The following is a 27,684-nucleotide window of genomic DNA, read 5'->3' on the forward strand; positions in this document are numbered from 1 at the left end:
TTATTGTAGTATATAGGTTGATGATTTAATTCTAACAGGTGATGAGAAGCTAGTTGTTAGAAAATTATATATTACAGAGAAATGGAACACATAAAATATTGTAGAAATATAAACACAGAAAATGCATAAAACAAGAGAGACACAGATATATGTGGTTCACCCAGTTTGGCTACGTCCACAGAGAAACAACCAGTCCTTCCTTTTATATTATCGAGCAAACTAAAGAGATACAACCTACAGCAGATCTACTATAATTCCCTCTTTGCTCTCAATCTCCTCTCTCTTCCTCACTCAGACTACAGATCTACATCGACGCAATACAATTCCCTCATATATAGCGAGGGGGTGCCTTCTAGGGAAAAAACCCTAAATTAAACATAACATATACCGTCATATCTCCGCCTAATGAACAGCCCAGATTGACTACGACCCCCTGGACCCCCCCTGCAACTTATATTTTACGAGCAGCATTACCGCCCCATTACGAACTGGGGTCCAATGTAGCGATACCTTTGAATACAGAAGATAATCAAGCTCCACACCCAACAATCTCCCACTTGGAGACTGATTATAAAAACTCCACTGCTGCTTCATTTGTTGGACAATGACTCCACTTTGGATCTGGTTGTTTCTCATCTTCTTCATCATACTTGAAGGCCAATTTAAACTGAGCAGATTCTCAGTCTCTCCTTGGTTACAACTTTTGTTAACATATCTGCAGGATTCTGGCTAGTGTGTAGCTTTTCCAACTTCAACTGTCCATCTTCTAACGCCGACCGTATGAAATGGTACTTGAGCTATATATGTTTCATCTTGGAATGAAATGCAGAGTTCTTTGCAAGATGTATGGAACTCTGGCTGTCATTGTATAACCTGCCCAACTCTTGCTTATTACCCAATTCATCCAGAAACCTTTGTGACCAAATCATTTCTTTACTAGCCTCTATAGCAGAAACATACTCTGCTTCCGTTGTTGAGAGTGAAACAACACTTTGCAGTTTTGAGACCTAATTGACAGTTGTTCCACTTACAGTAAACACATACCCTGTTGTGCTCCTCCTGTTATCTCTATCACCCACCATATCTACATCAACATATCCCTGTAGAGCAATGTTTGAACCACCAAATCATAATGCTTGATTTGTGGTACCTCTCAAATACCTGAGAATCCACTTCACCGCCATCCAATGTTCTTTTCCTAGATTGTTCATGTACCTGCTTACAACTCCCACTGCATGTGCAATATCAGGCCTTGTGCAGACCATTGCATACATTAAGCTTCCAACCGCTGATGCATATGGAAATTTAGACATATGAGCCATTTCTTCCTGAGTCTTAGGACACTCCTCCTTACTTAATTTGCAATGGCTAGCCAAAGGTATACTAACTAGTTTTTCATTCTTCATATTAAACATTTTCAACACCTTTTCTATGTACTCACTTTGAGACAATGTTAATTTGTGATTCTTCCTGTCTCTAGTTATTATCACACCAAGGATTTGTTTTGCAACACCCAAATACTTCATTGCAAATGAGTTCGCCAATTTTATTTTGAGCACATTTATTTCCTGCATGTTAGAACCTGCAACAAGCATGTCATCTACATACAATAACAATATAATATAGCTGCCATCATTTTTCCTTTTGAGATAAACACAATGATCAGAGTGACATCTAGTATAACCTCGTTCAGACATAAACCTATCAAATTTTAGATACCACTGCCTTGGGGCTTGTTTTAAGCCATACAAGCTCTTCTTCAACATGCACACTAGTTTCTCCTTCCCTTTTACCTCATATCCTTGTGGCTACTACATATATATCTCTTCCACCAAATCCCCATGGAGAGAGGTTGTCTTTACATCTAACTGCTCAAGATGCAAATCTTCAGCTGCTACTAGACTTAAAATAGTTCTGATTGAGGTCATTTTAACAATAGGACAAAATATCTCATCAAAGTCTATACCCTTTTTGTGTGCAAACCCTTTGACCACAAGTCTAGCTTTATACCTTTTTATACCTCCATCTTCTTCCTTCAACTTGTAAACCCATTTATTCTGCAATGTTGTTTTACCTGTAGGCAACCTGACTAAGTCCCATGTCTGGTTATGTGCTAAGGAGTCCATCTCTTGTTTCATGGTTTGCTCCCACTTCTTCGTGGTTTCTACTTGCACTGCTTCTTCATAACATTCTGGTTCACCAAAATTAGTCAACGGTACATAATATAATGAAGGAAAGTATTGTTCAAGGGGTCTACTTATCCAAGTAGATCTTCTAACACAACTTTCAGGTGTTTGAAGTGCTTGTTGCTGTTGTGGTTGTTGTTCTAGCCTTTGATCATTATGATTTTCATGCACCATCACTTTTTTTGTGATCTCATTAAGCACTTTGTATTCTCAGTTTTCTTTTTATTGTTTCTTTTCCTGCAGCTGATCCTTATACAAAACATTTTCATTGAATATGACATATCTGCTCCTAATGATTGTGTGTTTTTCATAAGCATAAAAGTGATAACCAAAATCATTAACACCATATCCAATAAAAGTACATTCATTTGATTTTGCCTCAAGCTTTGTTATATTTTCTTTATTAATGTGGACAAAGGCTTCACAACCAAAAGTTTTTAAAAATGTGTAGTTTACCTTTTTACCTACCCATGCCTCCTCTGGAATACCACCATCCAAGGAACTTGAAGGCCCTTTGTTTATTAGATAAACAGTAGTATCTACTGCATTTGCCCAAAATTGTAAATGCAATCCTACATCCAATAATGCACCTTGCACGCTCCATGATTGTCTTGTTCATCCTTTTTGACACAACATTTTCTTGTGGTGTTCCTAGAACTGTCTTCTATCTGTGAATTCCATTCTCTGAATAGTACCTATCAAACTCTTTGCTACAATATTCACCTCCATTTTCTAATTTGAGACACTTCAACCTTTTTTCCTGTTTCATTTTTAACCAAATATTTCCATTTCTTGAAAGTATCAAATACATCAGATTTATTTCAAATACAATAAATCCATGTTTTTCTAGTTGCATCATCAATAAAAGTAACATAATAACGAGAGCCACCAAGAGATGATACCTGAGCAGGTCCCCATACATCTGTATGCCCAAGCTCTAATTTTTTGCTTGTCTTTTCTTTCCCAACTCTGGGAAATCTGACTCTCTTTTGTTTTCCATAAACACAATTCTCACATAATTTTAAATCAACATGCTTCAAACCTGGCAACAAATTTCTTGAGTGAAGAATCTGCATCCCCTTCTCACTCATGTGCCCGAGCCTATGATGCCACAATTCCATATATTCTCTTGTAGAGGTTAAAGCATTAACATAATTAGAAATACCATCACATAAATACAATGTACCAACCTTTTCTCCTTTTTCTATTACCAGGGATCTTAGTGACCTTCCAGGTTTTATATGTGAAAGTAGTTACGCGACCTTCACCTCCCAACTGCCCTGTTGAAATAAGATTTTTCTTCAGATCTGGAACATGCCTTACCTCCTTCAATATCAATTGATTTCCATTCTACTGTTTTATGAAAACTGTACCCATTCCAATGATTTTACAGGGTTTATCATCACCCAATCGAACTTGTCCAAAATCTCCTTGAACATAATCATGAAAATGTTTCCTATCAAGTGTGGCATGGAATGAGGCCCCTAAATATACCACCCAGGAATCAATAATATTTTCTAATGAAAGAATCAAAGCATCTTGCGACACATCACCTGTTACATTAACTTCATGATTATTTTCTTGTTGCACGTCTCCTTGTTTTCCCTTCCAAGACTTGCAATCTTTCTTCAGGTGTCCTTTCTTCCCACATTTCTAGCACACTATCCCTGATCTGGACTTGGATCTGCCTTTTCTTGACTTACTGCGATATCCAGGACTCTTTCCTCTTTCCATTTTTCTTCCCCTAGTCTCTGCAATCAAAGCATTACCTGATGTCTCACCAGAGATTTTCCATACATTTCCTCACTAAGGATTGCACCAACAACATCATCAAACTTTAAAGTACTAGATCTAGAGATAGAGTTACTGATGGTCATAACTAAACCATTCCAACTTTCTGGCAATGAGAATAGAAATAACAGAGCCCTACCTTCATCATCAAAAGTTACCCCTATAGAACTTAACTGACTGGTAACTGTATTAAATTCGTTTAAATGATCAGCAACAGATCCACCTTCTGACATCTTCATATTAAATAAATTCTTCATAAGAAATACCTTATTCGAGGTCGAGGGTTTTTCATATAGTTTGGCCAATGTCGACATTAAACCCTCTATTGTCATTTCCTTTTAAATATTAAACGCTACTGATGCCGCTAAGCACAGTCATATTGTTCCAAGTTCTTTTCTGTCGAGAATATCCCATTCTGTGCCTGTCATACTCATCGGCACCTTTGCCTTTCCACTCAATGGTTGGTACAGACTCTCTGGTACAAATAATCTTCCATCTGCATCTTCCATAGCTAGTGGTTTTGGCCATTAAATTTTTCGACCCTAAACCTACCATCTTCCGCCATTGCTCCCACTCGAACCAGGAACCCTTTTCTCCTGTAAGTTTATCAGCCAAATAGACCTTCAACTATGATACCAATTGTTAGAAAATTATATATTACAGAGAAATGGAACACATAAAATATTGCAGAAATATAAACACAAAAAATGCATAAAACAAGAGAGACACAGATATATGTGGTTCACCCAGTTTGGGCTACGTCCACGAAGAAACAACCAGTCCTTCCTTTTATATTATCCAGCAAAATAAAGAGATATAACCTACAGTAGATCCACTATAACTCCCTCTTCGCTCTCAATCTCCTCTCTCTTCATCACTCAGAATAGAGATCTACATTGACGCAATACAATTCCCTCATATATAGCGAGGGGGTGCCTTCTAGGGAAAAAAAACCCTAAATTAAACATAACATCTACCGTCAAATCTCCACCTAAAGAACGGCCTAGATTGACTACGACCCCCTGGACCCCCCTGCAGCATATATTTTATGGGAGATGTTGCCGCCCCATTACGAACTGGGGTCTAATGCGACGATACCTTTGAATATAGGAGATAATCAGGCTCCATACCCAACACTATTAAAATATTTCAAAGAGGATCTTGCAAGAGAATTTGAGATGAAGGACCTAAGGCTCATGCATTATTTCCTTGGTATGGAAGTATGGCAAGGAGATGAGTAACTTTTTGTCTCTCAGGGCAAGTATTCCAATGAGATACTAAAGAAGTTACACATGGAGAGTAGCAAACCCATGGAGAGTCCTCTAGCAGGAAATTGGAGGAAGGAAGATGCTACTTTAGGTGAAGTAGTGGAGGCTACTATTTACAGGCAGCTTGTGGGGTCACTTATGGATTTTTTGAACACAGGACTAGACATATGTTTTTCAGTTAAACAACTTAGTTAATCCAACAAAACTCTATTGGAAGGAAGATAAACATGTGTTGAGATACCTCAGAGGCACCACTCAGTTTGGTATTTGGTACAGACGGACAAAGGGAGTGAAGCTTCAAGGCTTCACAAATGAAAATTGGGTAGGGATTCCATTCGAGAGGAAGAGCACGTCAAGGGGAATCTTTAGTATTAGGTTAGCAATAGTTTATTGGTACAGCATGAAGAAGATATCATTTGCACTCAGTTTGGCAGAATTAGAGTACGCAGAATTAGAGTACATGGATGCTAGTTGTTATCACTCTGATATTTCTTTTGAAGTTAATGAAGAAAGAAAAGTCAAAGGTAATGACAAACCACTTTTGGAGATCAGGACCTAGCCTTCCTAATGCTCAGAGAGGGCTCTCTCTTTATAATTTAACTTTGTTTTATTTAAGATGATTTTAGGCTAGTTATTGTTTGCACTTGGGTTTTGGTTTGAAATTTTGGGCGGTGGGATCACTTTACTTAGATGAAAAGAGGTTTGCTTCTACCATTGGGCTATGGGGTCGAATGTCAAACAAACAAGACAAGATTTAGTTCTAAAAACATTGTCTACAGGGCAAGATAGATGAGTTACTACAGATCTCAAAGGCTAAATGGCGGAATGGTTTCAAATCGGATCCAAGGGTCAATCAAGGGTTCCCTAGGCCGGACTCTGGAAGGAATGAAAGAAGTCAACCAGGATGGGAGAGCAAATAAGGGTTCTCAAATCCAGGTATTAGAGGGAAACATGTAAATGACCAACTGTGCAAAATAGAGTGTACTTAAACAATTTCTGAGTGATATCTCCAGTTAATTCATTCAAATTTAGAACACATTTAAGAATATGAAACACATAAGGTAACAAAATCACACAAAGAAGATACTTCCCTGCAAATGGCTCATCTCATGAATCCTGTAGCGAAATGCTTTTATTACTTACTCCAGTCCATTGACTTGAAAATGGTACAATCACCCTTAGGTTTAAGATCAAAATAACTCTACAAATGTAAAATAATCCACCCTAATACTTCGAATTTTGAAGTATTTATACAAAAGGAATTACAAAATATCTCAAACTGCATTGAGAACTAATCTAGGAAAAAAGAAATATCTTCATGCAAGAAGATAGAGATAGCTATTGGACTTCTGCTTGATGTCCCTGTTATTAAGGTTCTGCTGGCTTTGCTCTTTGATATTTTTCCCTTTATGTTGCTTGGTTGTTTGGTCTTCACGTTGGATGTTCTGTTTTACTTTAACCTTTCATCTGATACACTTTAACCCTACTGACCTGTCAATATCATTTTACTGTGTTGTTTTACTTTTTTACTGTACATTTATATTTACTGTGTATTTACTACAGTAAATCATTGAGTTTTTCCCATGTTTCCTCATCTGGTAATTGGATATTGAGCATTTTTCTGTATATTTCATCTGCCTCTGTATATTTGGCAAAGGTAGGCTTATTAATAAACAGGTGTTTTACCTCATGTTGGAGGTAAAACAAGTTTTCAAAAGTTTGGTACAACACTTTGCCTATTGGCATGCCCTTCATGGATGAAGTGATTACATGTTCTCTGGCCACTTCCCTAATCTTCTTGTTGTAATCTGCCTATGTCATTAGCTTATCATTTATAACTAAGGGATTAAGTAATCCCTTTTCCTTCAAAAGTTTGAATTTAACCATGAACTTGTCAATGGCTAGTTGCATGTTTTGACACTTATCTTCTAAATTCAACATCAAATTCCTCTTGGTGAGGACTTTTCTGACTTCCAAAATTGTACTTGTCCTGACAAGTATCTGAAGCTCTTGTAGCTCATACTTATTCTTGGAGTTGAGGAAGTGGATGATTCTTGTTGCTTCCTGTGGCATATCTCCAAGTTCTGTTTTAACCCTTTCAATGGCTTCTGTAGCCTGCTTTATTAATTCAATCTATTAAAAAATGACCTAGATGGATGACCAAATATCATTAACAGAGTCAATGATATTGGCCCACAGTTGTTCTTTAGCCTTACCTATAGGTTCACTCAATGTTAGTTCTTTCTCCAGGCTTTTTATCCTTTCATTCATCCTTGTAACCTTTTGTTGTTCTTCTTTATGCATGATCTCAACAACTTTGCAATCTCGCTCAAGGTTGGTGACTTTCTCCTTAAGTTTGATCATCTCATTGGTCTGAATGGACATTTCTTCCATTTCTTTGACTAGCATGTTTTCTTCATCACTTGTGGAGGTTGTTGCTGTTGATCCTGTTGCTAATGTAGTTTGTGCAGATGTCGGTAATGCAGTGGCCATTGGAGCAGTGGGAGCTAATGTTGCTACCAAAGTAGAAGGTACAGTTGTGGTCACTATTGGAATGATAGTTGCAGGAGCATTATTAATACTAGCTTGTTTGAGTTGAATCAAACTATCCAGCTCCTTCTCCTTCTCCTTTAACTGGTCATTCAGTTGCAGCACTAAGTCAATCATTTCCTCATGATTTCTCTTTCTTTCCAGAACTTCCTTTGTCTGTGGGTGCTGCAAATGAAGCAACTTGAGTTGTTTCTTGAGGGCTGTTATGTCCTCATTCTTCTTTTTGATTAGTTTCTCTATGGCCTAAACATCACTTGGGTCATGGCCCAATTCAATAACCAAGTCCTCCAAGGACTTTATCCTACTGTCTTTAGCCTATGAAGAGGCTCCCTCTAATTTGTACTGAGTTGTTACACTGTCCAATGAATCCTGCAGCTTGTAAGCAGCCATGGCCTTTGTTGTGAGGGTGGAGTAGATCATTTCTCCAGCCTGCTTATGAAATTCTATTGGATCAATGGGATGAACATCCCTGGCCAAGACCTCAAAATTTGTCTTCTTGTAATCTTCTGAGGTCTTTGGTTGTTGTACAATGGGCTGTAAGAATAAAACCTGCATTTTTCCTTCTTTGATGTCAAATGTTGACATCAGTCTAGTCTAGTTTGGTGGTGTGAGCTTGAGGTATTGGGCATATGTCTCTGCCTTCAGTCTCTCATTCCTCATCTTTATCTCTTTAAATCTGTCTTTGATGTCCTTTTCCTTGTCAACTAGCCTGACATAGGAAGATATCTCCATGTTGTGTTGTCTATCTATCAACTGTGTGTTGGATGTTGAGGGTTGTTGTGTTTCCTCTAATGCAGTTGCTCCTTTACCTTTCTATCCCATTGCCTCAATGTCAATTATTTCTTCTGATGCAATGTTATCCTCCTATTCAAAAACAGGATTCAACTTGGGCCTCTTGCTTGGCTCAACCAACTCATCAGTAGTCTCCATGGCAAAGCTAGATGCCTCATCCATGCTCCTCTTAGGATTCTTCTCCTCATTTACTGGAGTCTGTATGATAGGAGGGGTGTTCATTGGCTCCCCTTGTTCTGGAACTTGCAGGAAAGTGTTGTGATCAAATTGTCTTTCCAAATCAATAAGTGTGTTCTCTACATCCACAACAGTGTTGTCCATGTCAATCAAAGAATTCTCCACCCACTCATCCTGGTTAGCAAATTGTTCACTGTCAGGCCTTGGGTGGTGGATGTATGCTCTCAACTTGACCTTGAGTCTAAGCTTATTTATGATCCCATGAGGGTCATAGTGCCAGATGAAACTATTTCTGAATTTCATTAGTTGAAGTAACCTATCGGCCTCTAGTCCAGCCTCTCTGTTGTTGCAAATAAATGGGCTCATTTGGTTCTTCACTTTGAACTGGGTTTTCTTCCTATAAGCTAGGAAGTGGATCTCATCAGAGCTCATGATTTTCTTGAAGTACTCAATATCCTCATAGGGAGGTATTTGGGAAACTTGTAGGGGGCTAGCTCATAGCCATAAATCCTGATCTCAGTGTGGTTTTGGTACAAGTACCAATCTAAAATCTGTTGTTCTTGGCCAATTGCAGTACTCTCTTGATCTCTGGGTTGATTCTAGGTTGATTCTTAGAAGTCAGCATGTTCATGACTGGGTATACAAAAGAGTCTATGAAGTCTTCATAGGTGAATGATGTGGAAAACTTGTTGACCAAGGCTGTCCAGTAGATGATTGATCTCTACTTTCCCCTAGTGTCCAATTTCTAGATCCTCAAAGGGAAATTATCTGTTTGGTAATACAAGAACATATGAAACAATACTGAAGAGTATTTGAAAACTCTTTCAGTGGGAATCTAGTGAATTTTTCATGCATTCTGTCTGCAATGAACTCAACATAATCATACATAATAGCAGGAGGCTTGCCTGGAGTGAAAATGGATAGGAAGGCCATGACCTCATCCACATGATCATCTGATGTGTATCCAAGGATGCATGAGAGCATGGTGATTATTCTCCTACCAGTCTCTGAAAAAATAGTGGCAGCATAGGGTGGAATGTCTATAGGAGTATGTCCTTCCTCAATGATGAAATTCTGGAAAATCTATTTCATTTTGACTAGGTCTAGTGTGATGTAGAGGTCCAACAGTTTTCCAATGGACAGAGGAGTTAGATTAGGACTAGGTTGGATTTGCAGCATCTGGTTGATGGATTTAGCAATAATGGTGAATAACAACTCATGGTTTGGTGCCTCAATAGCCCTTTGGCTTGGAACATAATAGGCATGAAAAAAATGTACAATGTCTGGGAATGGGTGAACTTCTAGGAATGTATACTTGGGAAAATTGGATTCCCAAAGGTTGATGTCATCAACATAGTTTTGGAACCTATCCTTACTCCAGTAGTGGATTCTCAGAAGGTGGCATGGAGTAGTTGTATCTTTAATTTGGAAATCCCTATCTACCAGGGCCAAATCAATGCCCAGGTGAGGGGTTGAGAGCGATCTGACATCCAAAGAGGTCTTGGCAGCCATCTTTGTGATAAAATGTGGGAATTGGGCTTATACAGCTTGTGAAAATGAAGTGCTGACAACTCTGGTATGGGGATAGGGTAATGGAAATTTCTAGGATATGGGTTTTCAGTATTTGAGGGGAAATACTCTCAATTCAATGGAAATTTATTAAATTCAATTACTTTAATCTTTGAATTTACTGTATAATTTTGAATTTGAGAGGGTCATTCTGGTTCTCTGTCAAAATACCTGGAATTTATGGTTCAAGTCGCAAACTACTTTTGAATGGTGGTTGTATAGGGTTCTGTGGCTTCAATCGCGTACTGGAGGGCTGAACTAGGCTTCCGAAGCATGTTCGGGAGGCAATTGGTGAACGGAACTGGTTGCAGAAGCTTGGGGGTACAGGAGAGCTTAGAATTCTTTTACAAAGTAAACGAGTGAAAAAGGGTGAAAATGGGGGTCTGCGGGCTTTTAACCAAGAATGGTTAGAAAATTGGCACAGAAACTTTTTAGCGAATAGTGAACAATTTTTCTTTTGGCAGGGAGGCAGTTTAAGGAGCCATCACACCACTTTTGAGCGAAGGGTGGTATTTTCTTGAGAGCATGCAACTTAACATGATGCCACCACGTAACCCAAGGGGGCCCGAGAAATACTGACAATATCGCGTGCTCTCGGGCCAGTAAAGGTAGGGAGATGAACAGGCACGATATGGGTGAGGGCCGTAGGATCTGGGGGTGCAAGATCCAATGGCCATCGCGTGGCAGGAGATGGGGGCGGATATTAGCGGGGCCCATGGGTTAATTACCCTTAAGTGTAATTAATCAATGGATAAATGTGGGGTTATTCTGTAATGTGGGTTTATGGAGTATAACGGGTAAAAGTGAATTTGCGAGGTTAATAAAGTAATGCGGGAGGGGAATAAAAATTAGGATAAGAGTTTTTAGTGGGTTTTTTGGGGTTTTTAGGGAAATTAATAAAGGAAAATTGATTTTTGCATGGGGAAAAGGGTTTCACACTAGGGAAAAAGGGGTTTTTTGGGTAGGGGGGTGAATTTGGATGGTAATTTGCTAGGGAGTGTGTGAAATGAAGGGGGAAGGGTAAAAATGAAGGGAAAATGGGTTTACATAAGAAATGAAGTGATAAAAGGGGAAATTAGTTAAGTATGTAGTGATGGGTGAAATGGAATGGGGGAAGTTAACCAAATGAACTTTTGAGCATCCTTTTTATTTCACAACTACTCCTGCAAACCGAAACACATGATTAAACATGATAGATGTGCGTATGTCTCAAATAGCTTGTATTTCTGCAACCATTCTTCTACTTACCCTTTTACGTACCCTAACATTTTTTCTTCATTTTACTGGGTGCACTTAAGCTAGCAAACCCTTTTCTTTCCTTTTCTTTTATGAAACAAACTATCTACTTCCAACCTCATATCTTCCAAGGGCTCAGATTAAATTGATGAGCTCCTTTTATTTCTCTACCTATCTACTGATGTGCCAAGATTAAATTTGTTTGGCCAAATCTTTATTCTCTAACTATAAACATGAAATTCAAAGCATGAAGTAGTCAAGATTAAATAGTTTGACTATCATCGGTTTGTGGCATGTATGACAAGCTGCACACAACCATTATTTTAGACAGTAAAGTAAAGAAGTAGTGGCACTTGGACTTGCACATTTTCATGATATGTTTTTTGTTTGGGGTTCATATTTTTTCATTTTTTGATCTTTTCTTATTTATTTTTGTCCTTTTATATTTCTTTTAGGACATACCCTCTTTACATTTTTTAATTTTAATATGGAAAAAATTTGCAGAAAGCAAAGGTATGTACAATATTACAAGACTTAACCTCAGCCAATTCAAAATTATGAATCCTATCACTATATGAATCTAACAGTGACTCCACATGGGGATGGCATTTTCTGGTGAAATGTCAAGAACTCTAACGATCAGTAGCCTTTGAATTGTGACTATAGTTACCTTGTGAACTGTCCTTCTGTGATTCTGCTTTATTGATAGTTATGACAGTGAATCCTTCAAAGCTTAGGGCCTTCTCTTCGGGATTCAACTTCAAAGGATTACCATCCAATCCAATCTACACTCTGCAATGTTATGTAAAATGATGGAAAGTAAAGTGAACTATTGTGAGTCAGTGGAAAAACAATGCTTCAAAATTCTACCATTAACAAGTCCTCCTAGGAGATCTGATCCATCTATCTCTCTCAAGAAAAAGGCATTGTTTCCCCTGTAGCCATAAATGACATAAGGCCCTTGCCACAAAAAATCAAATTTTCCATGCTTGCCTTTGTCTTCTCTCCTTGAATCCCACTTAAGGACTTTATCTCCTATGTAAAAATCATTTGCTTTTGTCTTTTTATCAAAAACCTTCTTGATTTTGTCCTAGATTACCTGTGATTTTACATATACTTCCTCTCAGGTTTGCTGCAGGTGTATGGTCATTGCCATCCTTTTCTTCTAGAAACACCATCGTTTGTCTATCTTTTTCTTCCATAAACCCCTCATATCCATCGAAATTGATTAATCAATAGCATTATAGTTGTTAGTTTACATTAAAGTTAATTTGTGAATTTTTATGTTAAAAACTAGGAATTTTCAACAAAAAGATTACAGGATGTCATGACTTCCTATAAATGGTTTATGTTGTGACACGTGGCATGACAGGCAAGTCAAAGCAATGGATAGGAACGTGATATGGAATGTACATGCATGGTGAAAAATCGATTCAACAGCAAATCTAACGCTCCTGGATATGCGTTCAATGCTGGTCAAACCCGGTGTTGTTAATTTTTACGTTAAAAACAGAGTGCTCGATACTCATAGGACCCATCAATCCAACTTCCAAAGGTAAGAAGTACATCCTAGTATGTAGTGATTACGTGACAAAATGGGCTAAAGCCAAAGCACTAGTCCGAGCAACTAAACAAACAGTGGTAAACTTCCTTTTTGAAGAAATTTTTGTAAGGTATGGAGTACCAAGGGAGATAGTGAGAGATCAAGGTACTCAGTTTACTTCAAAGTTAGTTAAGGAAATCACAGAAAAATATCAAATCAAGCACAGAAGAAGTACACCTTACCATCCACAGGCCAATGGCCAGGTGGAATCCACAAATAAGACATTGGAAGGAATTAGCACTAAGACTGTAGCAATGAATAGAAAGAATTGGGAAGAGAAGCTCAAAGATGCACTCTGGTCTTATAGAATCACATGGAAGAACACTACAGGATTTACACCATATCAGTTGGTGTATGGCAAAGAGGTAATGCTTCCCATTGAATTTCAAATACACACTTATAAGATGGTTGCAGATTTAGGAATTGATCTCAATGAAGCCCAACAAGAGAGGATTCAGCAATTGAACCAGCTAGATGAAATGAGGCAACAAGCAGAGGAGACAACACTCCTAATGCAGAAACAAAGGAAGCAGTGGCATGATGCACACATCAAGAAGAAATAGTTCAAAGAAGGAGACTGGGCTTTACTCTTTGACTCTAAATTCAGAGATCATGAAGCCAAATTTACCACACATTGGATGGGCCCATACGAAATAGTTCAAGTTTATGAAAATGGATCAGTCAAGCTTATTACCATTGATGGAGAAGGCCACCCCTTTCTTGTCAATGGCCATCGGTTGAAACTTTACCATAAGCCCATCAGCAAGGAAGATTTTCTTCAAACTGTATCTCAGCAAAGGGAGGTTGAGATATTGCAGCCTTCCGCTGTGATATCTCTACCTTAGTTCATTTCATTTCAATTTAAAAAAAAAAAACAAAACAAAACAAAACAAAACAAAAATATATATATATAAAATACATATCAAAATAATAATAATAATAATAATAATAATGGTTTAGATGTGAAAACCAGACTCTGGCACACTCTAACCCAGAATTCTTACTTGAAAACCAATTCTTTGGCTGGTAAGAATTCCTTGTTTTATTTGTTTCCTGTTTGATTCATAGATTCAATAATGACTTGAGGAAAAGTCAAAGCTTTAGTGGGGGAGAAGCATCAGCACATTTTTGTTTTCCTTATCTCATCTCCTCATTGTAAATTCTCAAAGAGTTTGTTTCAGCACTTCAGTATTTCAATAAAGAAGTTGTTTTTGTCTTTGTTCTAATCGGAGGGACCTGTTCAAGCAATATGCAGTGGGACCTGTTCAGAAGACTATGTTACCAGCACCAACATTAGAGGGACCTGTTCAACAAACATCAAAGGGACCTGTTAAAGACTGCTATCTCAAGCTACTTCAGCAAAGCTTCAACAAGGTTTCAACAGAATTTCAAAGGTTGCTTATCACCGAGGCTCCATCAACACCAAAGATCAAGAAAGTTGCACACGCATAGTTCTTTTCCAGATTTCAAAGAAGTTGCAAAAACATTCTCCAGATCTCAGAGGGACCTGTTGTATCCAAATTCATCTCAGAAGGGCCTATTATGGACAGTGAAGATTAGTCATATCTGAACAATAAAGATCAGTCCTACCTATGCATGCCAACTCAACTCTTGATCAACCAATAAAGTGTAATGTATTGTTGTAATTTTTATTTTTAACATTTAAATTCTTGGATTATTTTAGTGTTAAATGTGATGACTATGATTGCTTATGATCAATTTCAAAAACACCCTTATACCCATCACCCTTGTCATATTCCTAACTACTATCATTTCCCAACACACTCTAGCCTATCACCATACTCCTCCTACGATTTTTAAATCTTCTCCTACATCACCCTTCAAACCTTGTTATTAACTCCTTATTCTTGAATCGGCCATCCAACCTTATTGTTGGTCCAACATTCTCCTAATCGGCCAAGTACCAATGAGCAAGGGACAGGTGGTGAATCATTGGAGAGCCAAGTGTTCAACGATTTCATTCATTGTTTTTTTGAATCGGCCAAGTTATAACATGATCCTTCGACCCAAGTCGACTCATGCAAACAACTATCCGTTATCATCACTCTAGCACTCCATATATGCTTACGACGTTCTCATGATGGTACCTATACAACCCAGTACGGCTACTCCTCTGTCTTTGTAATATGAATACGCTCTATCATTATCATTATAGTGAATTGGGTCAAGTCAGTTGTTAAAGTTCCATTTCATTCTCAGTTTGTAAAAACGGTGTTCCATACTAGTAATTCAAACGCTGTGATTTCAAAGAAGGCCGAGAACATCAGGTGCTACGAAGAGAGAGCATAGTAATTAAGCTCACAAGTTTCCACCTACGCCATAATCCAAGGACATTCATCCGGTTGATGCCTAAGCCATTGAAGAAGCTGACCCCGAGAACAGAGGGCGCTACCAGGTCGGTTGAGTGGAGTGAAAAACAGAGGTAACAAATCAAGAGACCCTTGTTGAATTATTAAGCATAAACGAGGAGGGTTAGAACAAGAGTTTCTTTGTCAAAATGACTAATAGAGCAGAGCCTAATACATTTGATAGTTCCCAGTATCATGATGACGGTATTAAAATTTTAAGGGAAAAGCAATGACTACCCTTCTTGGAGAATTTTAATGGGAACAATGAAGAAGTAACTAAGCAGTTTGCCTTTACATTTAATGGAGAGAAAGCATTGATAGGCAACTTCTCTTTTAGGATTTTAGAAGACACGATAGCACAATCCTTGGGGATCAGCCTAGAAGGAGAAAAATATTTCAAAACAAAACAATTCAAGGAAAAATCATGGACCCAATTCATGTCTAGGTCGAGGGTTTCATCTGTTAACTGGAAAAAGGGTGTCCCTAGGAGCTGGCTGATGCACCCATGGGATGAAATGGTGTATATTATTCAGAAATTTGTTACGTATGAGGGTCATTACAGCATAGTCTATTTATATCACATCAAACTCCTGTTGCACCTAAAAGGGCAATGCACCATTAGTCTACCCTATTTCCTCTTACAGAGCTTGACTAAGATGTCAAAAACTATTCAAAAGCAAAAGGGTAATGAGGATAAAAGCTTATATCATTTTGGGTTAATTAAAATTCTAATTGAATTTGAAGTGCAGAGGAGGGGAAAAACATGGAAGGAATTTCTGGTTGCCAATCAAATCAAAGATGGAGAAGATGAACAGGAATAGCAAGAGCACTTAGGATTTATGCTTGACATTGATGAGGAGATCCCTGTACGCAAGACAAGCAATGTCCCTCCACCCAGTAGTAGTGTAAGGACGAGAAAGATGAGGCAAGAAGCTGCCCAGAAAATTGAACAAGACAAGATTTTCACTACATATACAAGAAGATCAAGGAGAAGACAAAAGAACCAAACACAAGAAGATCAACCAGAGTCAAATGCACATGCACCAATGGACATTAAGAGCAGTGCTCATTCACAGCTAGGACCGGAATCCGAAATGGAAGTTGAGAGTAACAATGGACAAGGGAAAGAGCCAGCACTTGCAAACAAGAAACAAAGGAGGTTAGAAAAACAAATTGAAAAGCTAAAAGAAGAATTGATGGAGGCCAACATGCTAGAGAAGGTCATCAAGAAGGAGGATGAAATGTTGAGAGCTCAGAGCAAGGAGACTCAACAAAAAAATGAGAAGCTGAAGGAGCAAATCAAAGAACTCGAGGCTGAAAAAACCGACATTTGCAAGTGGGCAACCAAATGGTATACTCAAAAGAAAGCTCTCAAAGAGAAATACAAGAATTTGAAACATGAGCTCCACGTTCAGAAGAATGCCCAAGCTCAGAAGAATATAGATGCATTGTTACAAGCAGCAGAGGCACAGGCAGGAACAGAGTATAAAGGGAGTACATCAGGATTAGCATGAGGACATGCTAAATCATTGAGCTTGGGGGAGATGTTGGTACCATTTCATTGCCATCCTTTTCTTCTGGAAACGCCATCATTTGTCTATCTTTTTCTTCCATAAACCCCTCATATCCATCGAAATTGATTAATCAATAGCATTATAGTTGTTAGTTTACATTAAAGTTAATTTGTGAATTTTTATGTTAAAAACTAGGAATTTTCAACAAAAATATTACAGGATGTCATGACTTCCTATAAATGGTTTATGATGTGACATGTGGCATGACAGGAAATTCAAAGCAATGGATAGGAACGTGATCTGGAATGTACATGCATGGTGAAAAATCGATTCAACAGCAAATCTAACACTCCTGGATATGCGTTCAATACTGGTCAAACCCAGCCTTTTTGGTCACAAAGGCAGAAAAAAGCCATGGTTTCCCAAACTGATTTCGTTTTGCTTTTGGAAATCAGTTTATATTAGAAAGGACAAAAATCACTCTTTTGTAAAAGCAGAAACATCTGCTTAATGTATGTACATTCAATTTAGATAGGAGACAAGCAGATAAAGACTGCGTATTGTATTGTTTCAAAAACGATTATTATCTCTGTGTATTGTTTTAGAACACTGCTCTTGTATGTGATTTCAATCTTCAGAACTTAATTACAGTCACCATTTTACTCCAACAGTGCTTATGCGTTAACATTCTCATTGCTTGAGGTTTCTTCAGTGTGCCATTGAAGCATGGACGGGCCCTACGTGGATTGGTATACTGTTAATTTCATTTCCATAGCGTTTTGAATTTGAATAGTGTGCATAGTGTTTAATGTTATTTCCATGTCTGTGAGTTTATCGATTTGATTAGAAGTTCTTGCAAATAATATTCATGGTGATAGCTTGAGAATTCGATTGCTAGATCATTGAACAATATCTTGTAAAAGATTTGATCGATCATTAGATTTCGAAGTATCCCTGTGGACTCTGTTTTTATGCATTTAAAATTTCAGTGTGTTTAAAAGAGCTTTTGATTTTCATGAATGCTTAGTGTGTTAGCTGGAAAGAGATTTTGTGGATAATATCCTTGTAAGAGGGTTGAAAACTCAGTCTAGCAACACATTGTTTCTTTAGAACAGTTAGATAAACTAGATGATCTGAGTGCTAAAGTGTGAGAGGAAACATATTTTAACCTCCTGTAAAGGAGTGTTGTAGCCTGTCATAGTAAACACTTAGTTAGGTAGATGAGATCCTTTTAGGTCTATAGACTTTAGACACGTGCCTCTAAGTTTACCTACCTTGGTTGATAATAAATCTAGTCTAATCTAGCACCCTAGATTGGCCACTACAGAGACCTTGTTTAAATTTCTGAAACCTACACAAAGTCTAATTTCACCAATCTTTTTCGTAGTTGTGACTAAGTTTGAAATCCAATCTGAGTATCTAATGGGGGCTATAATTTGGGCATCAAACATTCTTTTAACTTCTTTCTCAATAGAGGGCATAAGAAATGGGTTTATTCTCCTAAGTTTCTGTTTGAAAGGTTTATGATCTTCTTTTAGAGGTATTTTGTGTTGGATTACACTGGTGTCATAAGATTTTAAGTCTTCATAACTCCATGCAAATACATCCTGGAACTCTTTAAACATATTTATGTATTTAACCTTTTCCTCTGGAGGTAAGGCTTTTTATATTTTAATGAGTTTTGGTTTATCCTCAGTTCCTATGTTAACCTCTTCCATTTCAGCTCTTAAAGGTTCCATTTTGGGTTTCCTAGCTACATCATTAGAGTCAAACAAATCTTCTAAAGGGACTAATCCCTTAGGCAAAAAATTATTTTTCAGATTAAGAATCTCAGGATCATCATTCATTATTTCTTCAATCTCTACATTCTCTAAACTATCTATTTCTACTCTAGTAAATTTAGTTTGTTTAGTTACATCTAAAATTTTTACATCTATGTTACTTTCTATATTATTGTCTACTGTACAGTCAGTACCTATCTTACAATTCTGAAACTCACCTTCATTGTTCATGAAATCGTAAATATGAGAATCCTGGGAAAAAATCTGCCAATACTTCAGGTTGTCTGGTATAACAAGCCTATGTCTGACTTCTGCAGTGTACTGATGGTTGGGTTGAAATGGAAATTTACAGGTACTAGCAAAAGTGGCTAGACTATGGGCCTGCATGTTTTGTTTTCTAGGAATGGCAGCAAAGTTTGTTTCCAGGAGGTCTTTGCTCAAGTCTAGGACAGTATCCCTATATTAACCAAGTCTAGGATTGTTCACAGAGTATTCACCATTAATCTATTTAATAATCAGCTCTAAGTCTCCCATGATGGAAACTCTTTTAGCTCCAATTTTCCTAACCAATTGTAACCCTAGAATTAGGGCTTCATATTCGGCCATGTTATTAGTACACTTGAAGTTCAATCTGAAAGCATGTTCCTCAGCATGATTATTCTCCATATTATGGATCCACACTCTTGCACTAGCCCCTAACCTATTGACAGACCCATCAAAGTCTAGATGCCATAGTGACTCATGAAATATGTTCTCACTGTCAGTTGTTCTGTATTTCAGGTCTTTAGTTGTGATTTCCTTATTATCATTTTCTGCATTGTACAAGATAAAAGAGTCCATATTTGAATGCATGGAGTATATGGGAAAGTTTTGTGGTTTTTCATCACTACTCACCATGTATTTCATCAAGGTCTCTCTATATAATTTTCTTGGTTGTCCAAAAACAGATATGGTGGCATAAGACATATCTAACTGCAAGGATCCCTGCAGTTTTTCTCCCCATGAGTGAGATAGCAGCATTTCATATTTCGGTGGGATGTCTGTAGCTACAATGTCCATTAGAATACTCTTTGCAGGGCACTGGACAAGAGTTACACATAATTCCTTGATCAGACCAAGGCATTTAACTTGGCTGGAGTCAAAAGAAAACAAATCCTTATATGGTGTACTAATACCTAGGTTCAGTCTTTCAATTATTGCCTTTGGCATCAAATTATGGGATGCCCCTGAGCCTAACATAGCATTATGCAATATTTTTTCATGAATGTTTAGGCTAATGTAAAAAGGAGGAACTCCCCCTTGCTGATGAATACCATTGGCCTCAAGGCCATACAATAATTCAAGTTGATCATCATTTAAGTTAACAGCATCCTCTACCTCTCCTATGTTTAAAGTTTCAGTTATCTTTGACCTATAGGGTTCATTCTTTACTAGTTCGGTCAAGGGAACTGATATCTTTAATTTTTCTATTTCAGTTTTGATGTTGAAAGGGACCTGAGGTTTTTTTGTTTGATTTAGATGTTCCTTAACATGTGCAGTTTGTGTGTTCTTATCCTATTTCTCAGTATTAGTCATTTCAGTCTATGTTTCTACTATTTTTCTTTGATTTCTCTTATTTTGATTGTCTTCAGTAATTGTCTCTGTTTGAGTTTCAATGGAGGTTATATCTACAATTTTAGGGGTAGAAGTCTCTGGTGTTCCCCTAGGGAGGATTTGTAACACTTTGGCAACTAGAGCTTCTTTTACTATCTTAGTTTGGGTTTGGATGGATCTTTTCATGGGAGTCTCATTATTCTTTTTACTTATCAAGCTATATTTTTTGTGTACCTCATATATAGCTGACTCATATCCGTGTTTAAAATCAAAGGATTCACCAGATTCTAACTGCAACTGCTGCAACATATATAACTCCTGTTCTTCTTGAGTAAGAAAAACAGTGTCTTCATCTTTGGTTTCTAGTAAGTTAATATGGGTATCATCCTCTCCTTCTTGGTTCTGTGAATCCTCAACATAGTTCTCTTGGAAGGGGGGCCTAATCTATTGATCTGGTGTAGTATTCTTTCCAACATTAGGGTTCTTCCTAAAACTAGGGTTTTTTATTGGGGGTGGTTGTTGATTCTCCCATTGATTTTTCCTCTCCATGTTTTTTAATCTATCCATTATTCTCTCTAAGATCTTAGTTAAAATATCTACCTTTTCTATCTGAAGTGGAAGTTTGCTCTTTAAATACAACTTTCTTTTCATTTCTCATTCGAGCTTTCTTGGCTAATAGGTTGGCCTCTACACTTACATCATTGCTTTGCATTTGTTCTAGTGTTTCAGGGTTTCTTTCCCTTAACTGGTATGACATGTCAGCGTCAAAACCATCAGGGAATTTAATTAATGCTACGTCAAGTGGAGGCTTAATATTGGTTGGAATTATATTGCAGATACTATTGAACCTAGTGCAATAGTCCTGAACTGACTCATTAGGAGCTCTTCTAATGTTTTCATATTCAGAAAGTATTTGCAATGGATTTTTCTTTCTCTCCCATCTATCAATGAATAATCTGTGAAAATTATCTAAGTCTGCAATATGGTTGGCAGGAAAGTCTTTGAACCATTTCTTGACATCCCCAGTTAAAGTTTGGATAAACAACCTCATTTGGACATCTACTTCATCTATCTCATGCAACTCAAAAAAGTCAAACATCTTGTTTACATGTTGTTGATCAGTGTACTGACCGGTAGCATCAAACAGGAAGATTTTACTCTGATAATCTGCGGGCATGACATGGATTTGTGCAGGTAAAACTAGAGGTGCATATCGGTTTTCCATTGTTGTGATTCTGACTTGACTAGGGGGTAAAGTTGTGGTACTTGAGGAAAGACTTGAAACTAATGGAGGTGAACTAGATGATGGTGAGGATGGTTGATTAATAATTGGTTTAGGTGACTGGACTGTGGTAGATACAATTGGTGAGGATGTGGCAAAATAAGGGGTATTTACAGTGAGTGAAGTTTGTGCAGAAACTTCAAGGGCAACAATAGTAAGGGCAGGTACTTAGACAGATTGTTGAAGGTAAGAATCACCTATATTACTTATCAATTTAGAGGCCCAAGCTTCTATCTGTTCAAAAGTCACAACAAATTGATCTAAATTTGAATGAATAATCCTTTTTTATTCAATGAGTCGAACAAACTCAGGGTCTAAGACTGTTTCATGGATTGCATTCTCATATTTACTTCTAAATAATGAGAGGTCAAATGAAAAATCAAAAGGGATGTCCTCTAAAGTTGACAACTCCTCAGGGAGTGAATTGACTCTAACTAACCGGCTACTACTAGCTTGAGTTTCTACTGTTTTGGGTTTTCTTAGAATTCTGTCTGGGTCATCAACTATAGTTGCAGGGTTTGGATCTGGGTTTGCCCTGGTATAGTGAATCTTCTTAGGAGCCAAAATTTTAACTTATTTAACTTTTTTTTATGAAATTTTTCAAAATTGACTTCAGAAAATGACCTTAAGGGGCTCAAGATTAAATTTGAGGTTTCCTTAAATTTTTATGAGACTAAGGATTGAAGTCCCCAGTATGGTCACCAGAAATGTCATCACTCTAATATTTCTTTTGAAGTTAATGAAGAAAGAAAAGTCAAAGGTAAGCACAAACCACTTTTGGAGATCAAGACCTAACCTTCCTAATGCTCAGAGAGGGTTCTCTCTTTATAATTTAACTTTGTTTTAGTTAAGATGATTTTAGGCTAGTTATTGTTTGCACTTGGGTTTTGGTTTGAAATTTTGGGTGGTGGGATCACTTTACTTAGATGAAAAGAGGTTTGCTTCTACCATTGGGCTGTGGGGTCAAATGTCATACAAATAAGACTGGATTCAGTTCTAAAAATAGTGTCTACAGGACAAGACAGATGAGTTACTACAGATCTCAAAGGCTAAATGGTGGAATGGTTTCAAATTGGATCCAGAGAGCAAATAAGGGTTCCCTAGGTCAGACTCTGAAAGGAATGAAAGAAGTCAACTGGGACGGGAGAGCAATTAAGGGTTCTCAATTTCGGGTATCAGAGGAAAACATGTAAATGACTAACTATGCAAAACAGAGTGTACTTAAACAATTTCTGAATGATAACTCCAGTTAATTCATTCAAATTTAGAACACATTTAAGATTATGAAACACATAAGAAGGTAACAAAATCACACAAAGAAGATACTTCACTGCAAATGGCTCATCTCATGAATCCTGTAGCGAAATTCTTTTATTACTTGCTCCAGTCTCTTGACTTGAAAATGGTACAATCACCCTTAGGTTTAAGATCAAAATAACTCTATAAATGTAAAATAATCCACCCTAATACTTCAAATTTTGAAGCATTTATACAAAAGGAATTACAAAATATCTCAAACTGCATTGAGAACTAATCTAGGAAAAAAGAAATATCTTCATGCAAGAAGATAGAGACAGTTATTGGACTGCTGCTTGTTGTCCTCGTTATTAAGGTTTTGTTGGCTTTGCTCTTTGATCTTTTGCCCTTTATGCTGCTTGGATGTTTGGTCTTCACGCTGGATGTTCTGTTTTACTTTAACCTTTCATCTAATACTCTTTCATCTTATACACTTTAACCCTGCTGGCCTGTCAATATCATTTTACTGTGTTGTTTTACTTTTTTACTGTACACTTATATTTTACTATGTACTTACTATAGTAAATCATTGAGTTTTTCCCATCTTTCCTCATCTGGTAATTGGATATTGAACATTTTTCTGTATATTTCATCTGCCTATGTATATTTGGAAAAGGTAGGCTTATTAATAAACAGGTGTTTTACCTCATGCTGGAGGTAAAACAAGTTTTCAAAAGTTTGGTACAACACTTTGCCTATTGGCATGCCCTTCGTGGATGAAGTGATTACCTGTTCTCTGGCCACTCCCCTAATCTTCTTGTTGTAATATGCCTGTGTCATTAGCTTATCATTTATAACTAAGGGATTAGGTAATCCCTTTTCCTTCAAAAGTTAGAATTTAGCCATGAACCTATCAACGGCTAGTTGCATGTTTTAAACTTATATTCTAAATTCAACATCAAATTCCTCTTGGTGAGGACTTTTCTGACTTCCAAAATTGTACCTATCTTGTAAGGTATCTCAAGCTCTTTCAGCTCATACTTATTCTTGGAGTTGAGGAGCTGGATGATTCTTGTTGCTTCCTCTAGCATATCTCCAAGTTTTGTTTTAACCCTTTCAATGGCTTCTGTAGCCTACTTTATTAAGTCAATATGTTCAAAAATGACCTGGATGGATGGCCAAATATCATTGATAGAGTCAATAATATTGGCCCACAGTTGTTCTTTAGCCTTACCTATAGTTTCACTCAATGGCAGTTCTTTCTCCAGGCTTTTTATCCTGTCATTCATCCTTGTAGCCTTTTGTTGTTCTTCTTTATGCATGATCTAGGCAATTTTGCAATCTGTCTCAAGGTTGGTGACTTTCTCGTTAAGTTTGATCATATCATTGGTCTAAATAAACATTTCTTCCATTGCATTAACCATCCTGTTTGCTTCATCATTTGGGGAGGCTGTTTTTATTGATCCTGTTGTTGATGTAGTATGTGTAGATGTTGGTAGTGCAGTGGCCATTGGAGTAGTAGGAGCTAATGTTGCTACCAAAGTAGAAGGTATAGTTGTGGTCACTGTTGGAATAACAGTTGCAGGAGCATTATCAATGCTAGCTGGTTTGAGCTTAATCAAACTATACAGCTCCTTCTCCATCTCCTTTAACTGGTCATTCAGTTGCAGCACTAAGTCCATTATTTCCTCATGATTGCTCTGTCTTTCCAGAACTTCCTTTGTCTGTGGGTGCTGCAAATGAGGCAACTTGAGTTGTTTCTTGAGGGCTGATATGTCCTCTTTCTTCTTTTTGATTAGTTTCTCTGTACCCTTAACATCACTTGGGTCATGGCCCAGTTCAATAGCCGAGTCCTCCAAGGAATTTATCCTGGTTCCTTTATCCTATGAAGAAGATCTCTCCAATTTTTACTGAGAGGTTGCATTGTCTAATGAATCCTGCAGCTTTTAAGCGGCCATGGCCTTTGCTATGAGGATACAGTAGATCATTTATCAATCCTTCTTGTGAAATTATATATGATCAATGGGATGAACATCCCTGGCCAAGACCTCAAAATTTGTCTTCTTGTAATCTGTTGAGGTCTTTGGTTGTTATACAGTGGGCTACAAGAATGAGACCTGCATTTTTCCTTCTTTGATGTCAAATGTTAACATCAGTCTAGTTTGGTTTGGTGGTATGAGCTTGAGGTATTGGGCATATGTCTATGCCTTCAGTCTCTCATTCCTCATCTTTATCTCTTTAAATATGTCTTTGATGTCCTTTTCCTTGTCCGCTGGCCTGACATAGGAAGAGATCTCAATACTTTGTTCTCTATCTATCAATTGTATGTTGGATGTTGAGGGCTATTGTGTTTCCTCTGATGCAGCTACTTCTTACCTTTTCGTCCCATTTCCTCGATGTCAATTATTTCTTATGATGTAATGTTATCCTCGTGTTCAAAAATAGGATTCAACTTGGGCCTCTTTCTTGGCTCAACCAGCTCATTAGTAGTCTCCATGGCAGAGGTAGATGCCTCATCCCTGCTCCTCTTAGGATTCTTCTTCTCATTTACTGGAGTCTGTATGACAAGAGGAATGTTCATTGGCTCCCCTTGTTCTGGAACCTGCAAGAAAGAGTTGTGATCAAATTGTTTTTCCAAATCAATAAGTGTGTTCTCTACATCCACAACAGTTTTGTCCATGTCAATCAAAGTGTTCTCCACCCACTCATCCTGGTTAGCAAACTATTCAATGTCAGGCCTTGGGTGGTGGATGCATGCTCCCTACTTGACCTTGAGTCTGAGCTTGTTTATGACCCCATGAGGGTCATAGTGCCAGATGAAACTGTTTCTAAATTTCATTAGTTGAAGTAACCTGTTGACCTTTGGTCCAGCCTCTCTATTGTTGCAAATAAATGGAACCATATGGTTCTTCACTTTGAACTGGGTTTTCTTCCAATAATCTAGGAATTGGATCTCATCAGAGTTGATGATTTGCCTGAAGTAATCAAGAGCAAATATCCTCATAGGGAGGTATTTGGACAACTTGTAGGGGGCTAGCTCATAGCCATAAATCCTGATCTCATGTGGTTTTGGTACAAGTACCAATCTCCAACCTTGCTATTCTTGGCCAATTGCAGTACTCTCTTGATCTTTGGGCTGATTCTAGGCTGAGTCTTAGAAGTCAGCATGTTCATGATTGGGTATACAAAAGAGTCTATGAAGTCTTTGTAGGTGAATGATGTGGAAAACTTGTGGACCAAGGGTGTCTAGTAGATGACTGATCTGTCCTTTCCCGTGGTGTCCAAATTCTGGATCCTCAAAGGGAAATTATCTGTCTGGAAATACAAGAACATATGAAACAATACTGAAGAGTATTTGAAAACTCTTTCAGTGGGAAATCTAGTGAATTGTTCATGCATTCTGTCTGCAATGAACTGAGCATAATCATACATAATAGTAGGAGGCTTGCCTGGAGTGAAAATGGACAAGAAGGCCATGATGACCTCATCCACATGTAGGTTTTAACCCCGTACAGAAATTACCTGCATACGAATTCTAAAACATAGAAAATAAACAATGTGAGAGCATAACACATAAAACACATATACACAGAGATTTCCCCTAGATCCCAAAACCGGGACTACCAGCTTCATCTTTCAGTATGTTCCTTTCAATGTTACAATACATATTTATACATGTCGAAGCATCCAATATCATGGACCGAAAACCATCGTGTCCAAAACCATGGACTGAAAACCATCCCATCCAAAACCATGTGCGAAAACCATGCACAAAACCATAGGTAGGTTCGCCCAACCTAATATAGGCTAGTCGTGGAAAGAATATAACACAACCCAACGTTCTCCCACTTGTTGCTTTCTTTCCATAGGGGGCCACAAGAGAGCTTAGCCATTTATCTAGCCCTGAAATGCCCAGTGTTTCTCTACACCAAGAGAACTTCTCAGAGCTCACAGATTTTGTCAATGCATCTGCAGTATTCTTCAAAGTGTCCACCTTTACCAGCAACTCCTTTTTGTCTTCTATCATATCCCTCACAAAGTGATACTAAACATCAATGTGCCTTGTCTTTGAATGATAAGCAGGGTTCTTTGCCAAGAAAATTTCACTTTGGCTGTCACAGTCTATCCTTGTAGCTCCATGTACTAACCCCATACTTGAACACAACCTTTGCAACCAAACTGCTTCCTTGCTTGCATGAGTGGCTGTCATGTATTCTGCCTCTGTAGTTGATAGTGCCACTACAGATTGTTTCTTATTCATCCAACTGACTGCACCTCCAAATAGGTTAAACACAAACCCACTTGTAGATCTTCTCTGATCCAGATCTCTAGCCCAATCTGCATCAAAAAAACCATGAATATCCAACACTTTGTCCAATCCTGGTCTTCCTTGGTAGCACAAACCATAATCACTAGTTCCATGCAAATACCTAAAAACCCGCTTCAATGTTGTCCAGTGCTCCTTCCCTGGTTTTGACATAAACCTACTCGATACTCCCACTGCATGTGAAATGTCTGGTCTAGTACAGACCATCACATACATCAAACTACCGACTGCACTTACATATGGAACATGGGACATGTCCTCTTCCTCTTCTTGTGTCTTGGGACACTGTTCAGCAGATAACTTTACACCTACAAGAATAGGAACCTTCACCAGTTTACTATCCTGCATATTAACCTCTGCAATATTGTCTCGACATACTTCCTCTGGTTTAACCAGAGCTTCCTCTTTGC

This window comes from Pinus tabuliformis, chromosome 3_2 (assembly GCF_031772625.1).
Source record: "Pinus tabuliformis cultivar Carrire ecotype Pingquan chromosome 3_2, CPIR1, whole genome shotgun sequence".
NCBI lineage: Eukaryota > Viridiplantae > Streptophyta > Pinopsida > Pinales > Pinaceae > Pinus > Pinus tabuliformis.